This window comes from Protomyctophum parallelum (genome assembly GCF_964188405.1).
Source record: "Protomyctophum parallelum genome assembly, chromosome: 6".
Taxonomy (NCBI): domain Eukaryota; kingdom Metazoa; phylum Chordata; class Actinopteri; order Myctophiformes; family Myctophidae; genus Protomyctophum; species Protomyctophum parallelum.
In genome coordinates, this window is record NC_139701.1 from 12,236,102 (window position 1) to 12,248,430 (window position 12,329).

The window sequence follows — 12,329 nt, forward strand, 5'->3', positions numbered from 1 at the left end:
CCGGGCCTTCATTTTCAGGCTCAGAGTGTCTTAAAGGAGAATTCCATACTAAAAGGCTTTCTTACCTTTCTTTGTAGTTGTTACGTCCCAATCAAAGAGGTCCAGGTGTTATTTTGTGCAAAAGCTCCTTTTTGGCTATTTCCCCTACAATAAGCCTTAAATGAATTGCATTAAATGGGAATTTAATGGGGCTATGGGGTGTTGTGCTAATTCGGTTATTTCCATCGCTCAAAATTATAATTGTTTCGTATATATCCTCTCTTCATAATGTAAATAACCCAAGCGGCACACTTTACTACTTATTTCGATGGAAATAAGCAAATTAGCACAACACCCCATAGCCCCATTCAATTCAATGCAATTCATTGAGGGCTTATGGTAGGGGAAATAGCCAATAAGGAGTTTTTGCACAAAAAAAACACCTGGACCTCTTTGGTGGGGACGTAACGACTACAAAGAAAGGTAGGAAATGTAAGAAAGCCTTCTAGCATGGAATTCTCCTTTAACTCTCTCTTTCAATGTATCTCCCATCATGTGATGATGGGAGAGCACTCTATGCTCTGAGCAATGCTTTACACTAGTATACAGTTGAGTGAGAGGACGCACGCACACACATTTCCTCTTCTCAGAATCTCACACACACACACACACACACACACACACACACACACACACACACACACACACACACACACACACACACACACACACACACACACACACACACACACACAATAATAATAAAATAATAATAATAAATTTTATTTATAACGCACTTTACATTTGAAACAAATCTCAAAGTGCTACAGGCAGAAAGAATTAAGATATGAATAAAAATAAGAATAAAACAGTTAAAAACAGCACACAGGGCAGCTTAAAAGTCTGACTGGGCAAATGCCTTACTAAAGAGGAAGGTCTTTAGTCCCTTTTTAAAAGCGTCCACGGACTGTGGTGCTCTCAGGTGGTCGGGGAGGGCGTTCCACAGCCGAGGGGCAGCTGAGCACACACACACACACACACACACACACACACACACACACGACTAAGCCAAGCAATACATCCAGTATAGGTGAAAACACTACTACTACTGACCGTTCTGTCACACCGTAATTATTATTGTATTCTTTCAGACATGTAAATCTGGTGGAACTAGATTATGATATGATGTACTGAACTGTAATCTAATCTGTATGATTTTATTATTGGAACCAGAGTGTAATGAGTTATACAGAATACTGTTGGAGCAGTCCACACTGTTCCAATGCACAATGGAGAGATATAAAAATAGAAAATAGAGAAGTGCAGTGTCTGGAGGCTGAAGGCCCAACATTCAAGGAAGATGTTGGCCTCGATCCGCCCAGCTCTCTGATTGCTTTGTAACCTCTAGCGAGGACCTTGGTTTCTCTTTGCTAAAAAAGGGATTTCTCTTGAAACTATATAGCACTTCTACAGAGATGCCAAAAAGAGGCAAGGCTATTGGCTTTACCTGACAGGGTATACCAGCAGTCACTAAGTACAACTGCTCAAGTACTATAGCTTAAAACACATTTGAGGGACTTCTGAATAAGTCTATTCTTTGATACTTCGGGTTCCACTACATCTCTCCCTTATAGGGTGAGAAGTTCAGTCGCACAAGGGTGACTCGGAGTAGAGTCGCTACTTCTTCGCCTGGAAAGGAGCCAGCTTAGGTGGTTCAGGTTAGGATGCCTCTTGGGCGTCTCCCTAGGGAGTTACTCGATGCACGTCCCACTGGGAGGAGACCCCGGGGCAGACCAAGGCGCAGATGGAGGGATTACATCGACTCACTGGCCTTGGAACGTCTCGGGAGCCCCAAGGAGGAAGTCACTAATGTTGCTCTGGAGAGGGAAGTCTGGAGCTCTCTGGTGGAGCTGTTGCCCCCGCGACCCGACTACAGATAAGCGGTTGAAGATGGATGGATGGCTACATCTCAGAGGAGAGTACTGTACTTATAGTATAATAAATAATAGTATTAAAAAAGGCAACGCTTCGGTCATGGACCTTCCTCAGGCATCTCATAATGCCTGAAGAAAATCCATGACTAAAACGTTACCTTAGTTTTTAAAACGTGTTTTAATATTGGGATATATATAGGGATTGTGACATAAAAAAAAAGGTTGTGGAATTGTTCTTATTTTTTTTAGGTTTTCTAATCTCAATTGCACCCAAAAAACATGAACTTTTAACATTCAGTAGATTTTCTGTGATCTGGGGTTTTCTGGCTCAAACAGGTGCTCTGATTTGCCGGCAGTTTGTGATGTACAGTAAGAGCCTGCAAATCCCATATATGTCAATGGGATTTGCCAGCAGATGTCACTGTTTTCACTGTGTTGCCTGTTTTCATTGTAGCTCAAAAGGCTTCCAAACCCCAAAGACAACTTCAGACAACAGAAAATCCACTGAATGTTCAAAGTTCATAAAACCTAAAACAAAAAACAAAAACAAAAATAAATGAAAATGAAACCATCATAAAACCTTTAATACCATATTGTCTTTTTTGCTTCTGAAGCTGTTTTAGCTGCAGTACCACAAGGTGGTGGGGGCACTGATAAGCAACTTATTTAACATTTGAGTCATTATAAAACTAAGGCTTGTTTCCATTCCATGCCAGCTTGGAAAATCAACAATGGCGGACATTGTAAACAAAGTGGAAATGCAAATTTGGAACTGAAGACTGCAGAAAAAGAGGAATTATACAAAGTAGGGTGATACTGATGACATATAGGTCCTTTAACATCTGCTCTACCAATGCACCCTGTCCCCGACCTGGAAACCATGGGCAAAACACCTTGGTTTCCTGGTATCATTTGAAAAGATGAACATGAGGTTTATTTCGTCTGCTCCACTATACTGTACATCCTGAGGCAATATGATTTGATAGCATTAATTACTTATTTTTCAGATTTAGATGATTAATAAACAAAACATTAACCTATACATTATGATCCATGCATTATAGGTTAAACAGTCCAGCAGCATGTATTTAAATCAGCATCAGAATTATGATTCTGCAATATTACGTTTATATGATTATGATACCTTTTACATTTGGTACTGTAAGTACATTTTATTTATTTTAACTCTGTTTTTATCTGTAAGTACATGTTGATGCCAATGTGTTGTATACTTTTACTTAAGTAAAATGTGTAAGTGTCGGAAAAAAGAAAAGAAGCGATTTGTGGGTCCTTCATGTAGAAGACTGCAGGCAGGTGCTCTTTAGAGAGGGTTTCAATAATACAGCACACACATTCTTTAAAAGTTCTATACCTAATAATAATTATAATAATAATGATAATAGCTCAAATTTATATAGCGCTTTTCTAAATACCCAAAGCGCTTTACATAAGAACACTAGGAACAGACTTTATTAGCAAAAAAACAAAGCAAGACATAACAGATACAACAACAGTACAAGGTTAAAGAGATAAAAGGATAAACGAGGGATGGGGGGGGAGACATCCTAACCAGACCTCAGCTGGGGAAAACTATCCTGAAGGTGGGTTTTGAGTGAGGTTTTGAATGAGAGGAGAGATAACAGATAAGACTTTGATGTTGGTACCATTAGGAGAGATAACAGGCCAAACATTGATCAAAATATCAATTCTTCTACATTCTCTAATTGTGTACTACAGTAGACTTCTTGTACGTAAATTAAGTAATTCAGATGTTTAACAATAATGTAACTCTTGTGTAAAATGAAACCAAATGGACCCGGCCGTAAGGGTCCACTTTGGTTTAATTTATTTATTTATTTTTTCAATCAGAAATGGAAAAATATATACTGTAATAACTGTAAGTAATACAGTATTGAATGTCAGCCCTTTCATAAAGAAATACAGTAAGGCCTGAAGAACAAAGGCAACTAAATACTGCACATTGCAGTACACTCAAAATCTGTCATGAGTCATGAGAGTCATTCTGCATCAGCAGCATCATGTCTTTGTGCTGGCAGGCCAGGAGACTTTGTCCACAACACTCCCTACCTGAAATCATGTCACAGGACGGCAGGCCAGTTCCATTACATTGCCTGTAAATATGTGGACGGTTTGGTATAATGGGCATTCCACAGTCTTTATAAACGCTGGTAGACAGACCGACCGACAGACAGACGCCCTATATATGCTTTGGCAAAACGTAAGTAAATACATATACACAGGGTCGTTGTTGTACGACGTCACTGAGAAATAGACTGATATTGTTCCATTGGTAACGGTATTATATCAGTATCCAGTGCAGCCCCAGCAACTATACAGAGACAAGCCTTCCTATAAGCAGCCTGTTCAGATTCTGTGTCCCCAGTGCTGCTGTGTACGACGACCCCTCCAGCAGGCAATCACAAAAAGCAAGAAGAAAATCAGCGGCACCTTGTTGCACACACACCGCAGGACCCATGGCTGAGCCTCCTCTGGAAAACAAGAGAAGGCATCCGAGGTGTCACACCAGATGATGATGAATCACTGGTTTGTGGTTTGTCATCATTTGTAAAGCGCAATTTCAACGTCAAAGTGTCAAAGTGCTTTCTTATTGGCAGGTGTTTTATTAGATTAGAACTATAATTGACGATGTATTTTTCATTTTAAATATGATATGAATACTGTATGAAGGCCACCGTTCCTCATAATGTAACAGAGTGTCCATAGATAGTTTTGCAGCAGTGGTTCCCAAACTTTTTAAAACTGAAATTAATTCTCCCGGGACCCAAACTAGTGAAAATAGCAGATCAACAAGCTCACAATGGGTCGCTTAGCGCCACGCTGTGAGCTTGTAGTTCGGCTATTTTCACTATACTTATTTTCTTCTAATTCATGGAATTTCTTCGATTTTTCTTTTATTTCTTCAATGAAGTTACTGAAAAAGAAACATAGAATTTTGGTTTATTTCGTGAAATGTTTAGCTTCTTTTTTGGGAATGTTTTTTTTTATGTTTTGAGATAATAATATTATCTCAAAAACATTCCCAAAAAAACATAATTTTAGGAAACAAAAAAAATAAGGGGACCCACAAAAATACGCCCGCGACCCACAAATGGGTCCCGACCCAGTGTTTGGGAACCAGCGGTTTACTGTGGTCACTGCGGTCACATTTCCAGATACAGTAAGTGTCCTCTGCCGCTTCTTTCAGTTCTCATACTGTGTACAGAGCTAGCTTTTATCTTAACCCATTTAGACCTGGGAACAGATTCTAAAAACGCGTCTTCCTGACAGTTTTCTGAAAACCCTATATGTTTCAAGTCAGTGGTGCTCAACGTTTTTCATGTCAAGGACATGAAAAAGCCCCCCCTAGAAGCAACGACTTGAGTTAAAAGCGTTCACTCTGAAATATATATATTCAAAGATTTGTGACACATTTTCATGATTAAAAAAAATAGCAGATCTACAAGCTCAAGCTATTTTTCAATAGCTAAAGAATAACAATGCCTAAAACACCAAAAGGGGTTCCCGTCCTGGTCCTGAATGGCTTAATCACAGAGCTGTCTGTGGCTGTGAGAGGGAGTCCATTAAGCTTTAACTCCACGGTTAGAATCCCTCAGCAGTCTTCACTGTACTGTACGTATGTGCATTACTTCCACCGCCCATCTCTGCAGAACAGATATCGAGTCGTGACTCCCAGAGCTGGAAGGTGTGGACTTAACGTACTGTTCTCTGAAAGTGTGTGTGTGTGTGTGTGTGTGTGTGTGTGTGTGTGTGTGCGTGCGTGCGTGCGTGCGTGCGTGCGTGCGTGCGTGCGTGCGTGCGTGCCTGCTAGCGTGCGTGCGTGAGTGCGTGTTTGTTGAATATACTCTCTTGAATCTTCACTCTCATGCCATATCTTGCAAGTCTGATCGCACCTTAGAACCCTCCCGAGCGTTCAGATCAGCCGACGCAGGGAAACTGCAAGTACCCTCGTTAAAAACACCTGGACAACACTCCACACGTCCCAAACTCTCTTCTCCCTTCTGGCTCCAAAACTATGGAATGCACTTCCCAATTACAATCAGAATACAGATTCACGCCGCAGTCTAAAAACACACCTCTTCAGACACCATCTTAGCCCATAGCACTTTCCATAGTAGGCCTACTTGCCTAGCCTCGACCTACAGGCGTATGCAAAGGCTCAACTTTTGTAACTTGGACAGCATTTTATGTAGACTTAGATGGCAGTTTATGTAGACTTAGCATTTATGTAGCATTTAATGTAAACATAGCACTATATAGTGTATAAATATATGTATAGTTTAATTTGTATAGATATGTTACGTTCTTAGCTTACGTATACTTTGTATATGTATATGATGTATTGCCATGCTTTTTGTTCTTGCTTAATTTAAGTCGCTCTGGATTAATAATGTCTGCTAAATGCCTGAATCGTAAATTGTAAACTTCTCTCTCTCATCTCCACCCTTTAATGCTCAAATCCGTTTTGTTTCTATGCATAATTATTTTTGCATCATTGAAAAAAAACTATTGGCACCCTGCTGTTTGTTTTCTGGTTGGAGGCAGTCTGCATGTGAAATGTGAATACAGCGTTTGTTTCACCAGCCGCTAATGTCTCCATGTGTCTCCAATGTGTCTGTCAATTGTTTTTTTGTTTTTCTTCTAATAAATAAAAATTGGCACCTCTGCGTTGACATCTGTGAGCCTCCAGTGGCTTCGTTAACACCGACTGTTTGGGGAGAATGTGAGTGAAATCTAACAAAACAGCTTTGTTATCTTCCACAATATTCAGAGGATTATAGGAAACAGTTGGCCGAAAACCGAATACCGAATATGATTAATATTATATATCTTTTTTCCTACCATTGCTGTCATGGCCGTACATTAAAGCTACCTGATTTATGGAAAAATAAATGGTTATGGCAAAACCTAACTAAACTAATAATCACTATTATGGCTCCATAAAACATTTATTCAGCTCTTTTGAATGCATTCATTGCATACACTATTCTGTGATATATTTTCTGCCTATTCGGGCCGAAACCGAATAGGCCGAAAATGCATTTTTAGCCATTTTCTGCCGAATATTTTCTCCGGACGAATATTCGGTGCATCACTAGTTTCACCTCCCAATGTATGGGAATGAACCATTGTAAAGCGCTTTGAGCACTTGGAAAAGCACTATAAAAATGCAATTCATTAAAACCAACCCACCTGATCACCCACAACATGAAAAACGTCATGCATTAATATACCCATGTAAAGCTAAATGAACAAAAACTACAGACATGGCCGGATTAGTCATAGGCATCTGCACATGTGCAGCTGCACAGTGGCAAACTATGCAAACTACACGAATGCAAACTACGCAACTGCGTACAGCACCGAGAGGTACTGTAGAGGCCCCGACGAGCTGCCCCCGAAAAAAATACATTGTAGCCCGTGCTGTAGCAGTTGATCCCCCCCCCCCCCCCGATACTAAAAGTAGGCAGTCGGTTTGAGGGGGCCAGGCAGGATTAACACGTTCCGACTACAGACCATTACATACATGCACATGCCACACCATGACCATATCGAATACCAGTAGCGGAAAATGTACTCAAATGTATTTACTTAAAAGCTGCCGTGGGACTCAACTATACATTGGTATACATTTGGGTCCGTATATATACAGACCTGGGATATGACGTCCCCTAGCGTTGGGGTCCATATATATACGGACATGGGAAAGAAATAATTAAGTAAAAGTATAAATACTGCAATGTAGGCCTACATGTACTCTGTTAAAAGTAGAAGTCTCGTATAAAAAATGTATTCAAGTAAAAGTACAAAAGTATTAGCATCAAAATGTACTTAAAGTACTAAAGTAAAAGTACTCATATTGCAGAATGTCCCATTTCATTTCCAAACGGCCGAGATGTACTGTATACTGTAAGGCTGAAGACCTGAAGTGGTATGTTTTCTAAAGTAACGTTTTCAAATAATTGTAGTGGAGTAAAAGTACAGCTTTTTGCTCTGAGATGTAGTGGAGTACAAGTTAAAGTATTGGAAATTGGAAATACTCAAGTAAAGTACAAACACCAGAAAATTGTCAAGTACAGTACTTGTGAAAATGCATTTACACCACTGTCGAATACACAGAATACAAACATTTGCTTGCACCTTGGAAATTTAATTACAGCGTATTCCGTATGATTCACGGGATAGATGACAGTTGTTATAGAGGAAAGACTTTTAGGCAATTAGAGGAGTTAGATCTAAGGGAACTTGGAAGGCTGTTCCAATTCGTCGACCAACGTCTTTACTGATTCTGGTGTGGATAGTGATGTAAGGATACTCTGTATGCCTTAGGTTGTGTGGTGAGCTGTAGGAACGTACACAATGTTTTAGATAGTGAGGGTAGTTAAAAAATAAAGTATATTAATTTGAAAACAAATTGCGAGTGAAAGTTTCTTCTAGAATTAACACAGTGGGTTCTACTGCATAAGGACACCTCGAGATGTCCTTATAGGAGAAGAATGTTGTAAATTACATTAAAACATTTAGACTTGAGGACGATTCTACAAATGCCTTCTAATATCCTGACAGTTTTCTGTAAAACCCATGTTTCTATGTCAGTGGTTCTCAAACATTTTCATGTCAAGGACCCCAAAAATATATGTAATTGGCCACCGACCCCCATCTGAAAATATGTTGTTCCAGGGACCTCCCAGAAGCAAAAACTTTTTAAAACAAAGCAATACAGCCTCATCAAAGTTGGCGTTGTGACTTTATATATTGTCAATTACTTCCATGAAAGGGGGAGAGGTGGTAGAATTGGTTGCTTTAGCAGACATTTTGAGGGTCCAATGGAGTTAACGTTTCGTCCAAACCATTGGTTCAATATTTTCGAAACAACACACAGACGTAAAGGGTGTTCGCTCGCTTAGTCTTCAACCAGCCAAAATTCTCACATGTCTCCCCCCTGCTCCGCTCCCTCCACTGGCTCCCGGTCGCTGCCCGCACAGAATACAAAACACTGATGCTGGCATTCAAAGCAACCAAAGGTATGGCTCCCCATATCTTGCAAGTATGATCGAACCCTACAAACCCTCCCGTGCACTCAGATCAGCCAACGCAGGGAAGCTGGAAGTACCCTCACTAAAAACGCCGGGACAACGCTCCACACGTCCCAAACTCTTCTCCCTTCTGGCTCCAAAACTGTGGAATGCACTTCCCATTGCAGTCAGAACTGCAGCATCACTCCCAATCTTCCGCCGTAGTCTGAAAACCCACCTTTTCAGACTCCATCATGGCCCATAGCACTTACCCCACCCCCTTAGATAGCATTTCTGTAGACTTAGATAGCATTTGATACAGACTTATAGCATATTATGTAGACAGCACTATAATTGCATTGTATGTAGTCATAGCACGTCATAGTACATAATATGTATAGCATAGTAGTATAGATGTATAGTTTATATGTATAGCTTCATTATATAGATATTCCACTGTTACTTTCTTAGCTTAGGCATGTTTCTTGATAAATGTTTTTATGTGATGTATTCCCATGCTTTTTTGTTCTTGCTTAATGTAAATCGCTCTGGATTAAGAGCGTCTGCTAAATGCCTAAATTGTAAATTGTAAATTGTGTTCAATAGCACTGATTTATGACCAAAAAAAAAGAAACAAAAAAATGGAGCAACGATATGCTCCATTGCCCTACGCATCTGTCACTAGCCTTCTGAGGTGTGCATCGGCCTTTTGCTAAAAATGTATAACATAATGCTTAAAACACCAAAAGGTGTTCCCGTACTGAATGGGATAAGAGGATAGAGATTTGTTTCAGAGGTATTTTGATAAACAATGTCAGCATATAGTCCAAGATCGTTCATATTAAAAGTAAAATTATGTTATCAAGTTATTAAAACTGAAACTTATTGTTCATTTTACTCCAACACTGGTGTAATTATTGGATGTAGCATGCAGTACTGCAGTGCTTTTATATGGCTAAATAAACAGAGGCAACAGTGGAAACTTGATGAGGATTCATAACAAACAAGCAATTATTTTCTCATTATTTTGGATATGGAATTTGCAGGTAATATGTTTTGATACATTCACTCGTAAAATCCCACAGATGTTGCCGAGACGCTCTGACGATTCACGGTCGGGCAATGATATGGCCGTCAATTGATTGGCGATACATTATTTTTTAGTAATCATAACCGCAAACTGTGCAAGTGCAGAGCTTGTGATGCACAAAAGCAATAGAGAGAGAGAGAGATGATAGAGAGCGCAAAAGGGGGCGTTAGGCAAGTAAGAAAGAGAACGCCGTCTGTTCTCCCCAGTGAGTGAGACAAATTGATTTTATTATTCTTGGCTGTTGGCAGTCAGTCCCTTATGATATAATGCTATAAAACAAAATGTAGCCGGTGGAGCACCGGGGAGTAAATGCATCATAGTAGGATGGTTGATGGTTATCATCCTGAGTGGTAGTCTACGTATACATCCAGTTACAATTCAGCCCATGCTATATACTGTAGACCTCTCGCTCCCGCAGAAGAGACAGCATGGCAGGGGGTGGTTTCAAAGAAGAAAAATAAGAAGAAAATTGCAGACTAAGATATAGTTCTTCTTTTACTTTTTTGCACAACTCCCCCTTACAGATGAAAGTCTTGGAACAAGACAAAAAACGAATGCTCAGTGGATTATACCTCCATCTCAATGCACTACATGTGAGGAAATTCTTATTAACCCATTGGAGGCTTGGCTCGTCACCACTTCGGCCGTGAAGTCCTCCCACAATTGAGAGGGGCCAGACTTAATCTGCCTGGGCCAGGGGCAATATGCATTGAGAGGGGCCAGACTTAATCTGCCTGGGCCAGGGGCAATATGCATTGAGAGGCAGAGGGGCCAGACTTTATCTGCCTGGGCCAGGGGCAATATGCATTGAGAGGCAGAGGGGCCAGACTTAATCTGCCTGGGCCAGGGGCAATATGCATTGAGAGGGGCCAGACTTAATCTGCCTGGGCCAGGGGCAATATGCATTGAGAGGCAGAGGGGCCAGACTTAATCTGCCTGGGCCAGGGGCAATATGCATTGAGAGGGGCCAGACTTAATCTGCCTGGGCCAGGGGCAATATGCATTGAGAGGGGCCAGACTTAATCTGCCTGGGCATGGGGCAATATGCATTGAGAGGGGCCAGACTTAATCTGCCTGGGCATGGGGCAATATGCATTGAGAGGGGCCAGACTTAATCTGCCTGGGCATGGGGCAATATGCATTGAGAGGCAGAGTGGGCCGCGACCGTAGGGGGCCGCTCAAATTATGATATATATATATATATATATATATATATATATATAATTGACAGGCAGGCAAAGTGAGTGACAAATAAACCCTCTTCTATCTTGAACATTTATTTTACAGAGTGTAAATTAGGTACAGTACAACAATGTTTTTTACTCAAGTTAAAGAGACATTTCACTGCTGGAATTAACAGTCACTCAATGTTAATAGTATTTGTAGTAGATAACAGTATAGATGGTAGATAACACATTTTGAAATTTGCACCCTATGTCCAGAAAAATAATGAAGTCTGTGTGTTTGACCACGGTTTGACTGCATTGCTGAATTCCTACAATGACCATAATGCTTTGGTGTACTGCCCCTCCTTGTGGAGAGGGGAGGCTGCGTGGAGGTGTGACTTGTAGTCCAGGATAGGAAGGCCGTGCACGAGACCACATTTTCATGACAACCTTTAGTCATGAACATGGCGTCATGACTAAAATATCTAAAAACACACATTGCACACATACAAACCCCAGGAATGGGTTTCTTGTGTCCTAAACACCATTAAAATAAGATCTGGTTGCAGGGGTGAAGTGGCTCTTTAAGGCTTTTTGTGCAACAAAAAAGGGCTCAAACTATAGGAGCAGAAAGGCAACACAATTACTTTTTTCTTTTTTTACATGAAATGAGTCAGCTAATCCTTTTACTCTTGTAATAATATAGCCATAGCACTGTACCCTAGTGTCAAACGAAATGACCCAGAACCCAGGTGGTGGGGTACTTATTCATATCAGTGGTTCTTATGTAGCGTGGTGTAAACTCTGCAAAAAAGAAAGGTTATTAAAACACTTCCTCTGGTCATAATGTACAGCCCAGTGAGTATACGAAAAGGCACGGCGTGTTTAGAATCCATTTTCCTGCTCACAAGCCGCTGCGCAAGCCACTTTAGGTTCTGAGACGGGCATAATTGGTACAGCAACCTATGGACCTCTCTAATTCTCATACAACGCGGAGGGATCAAGTGATTGCCATAGGCCTATAAGTACAGTATCAGCTCTCGGGGTTTGTTTGCGTGGGGGTGCATACAGTACGTTGGTTAGGCATACTAAAGAGTCCGCCACA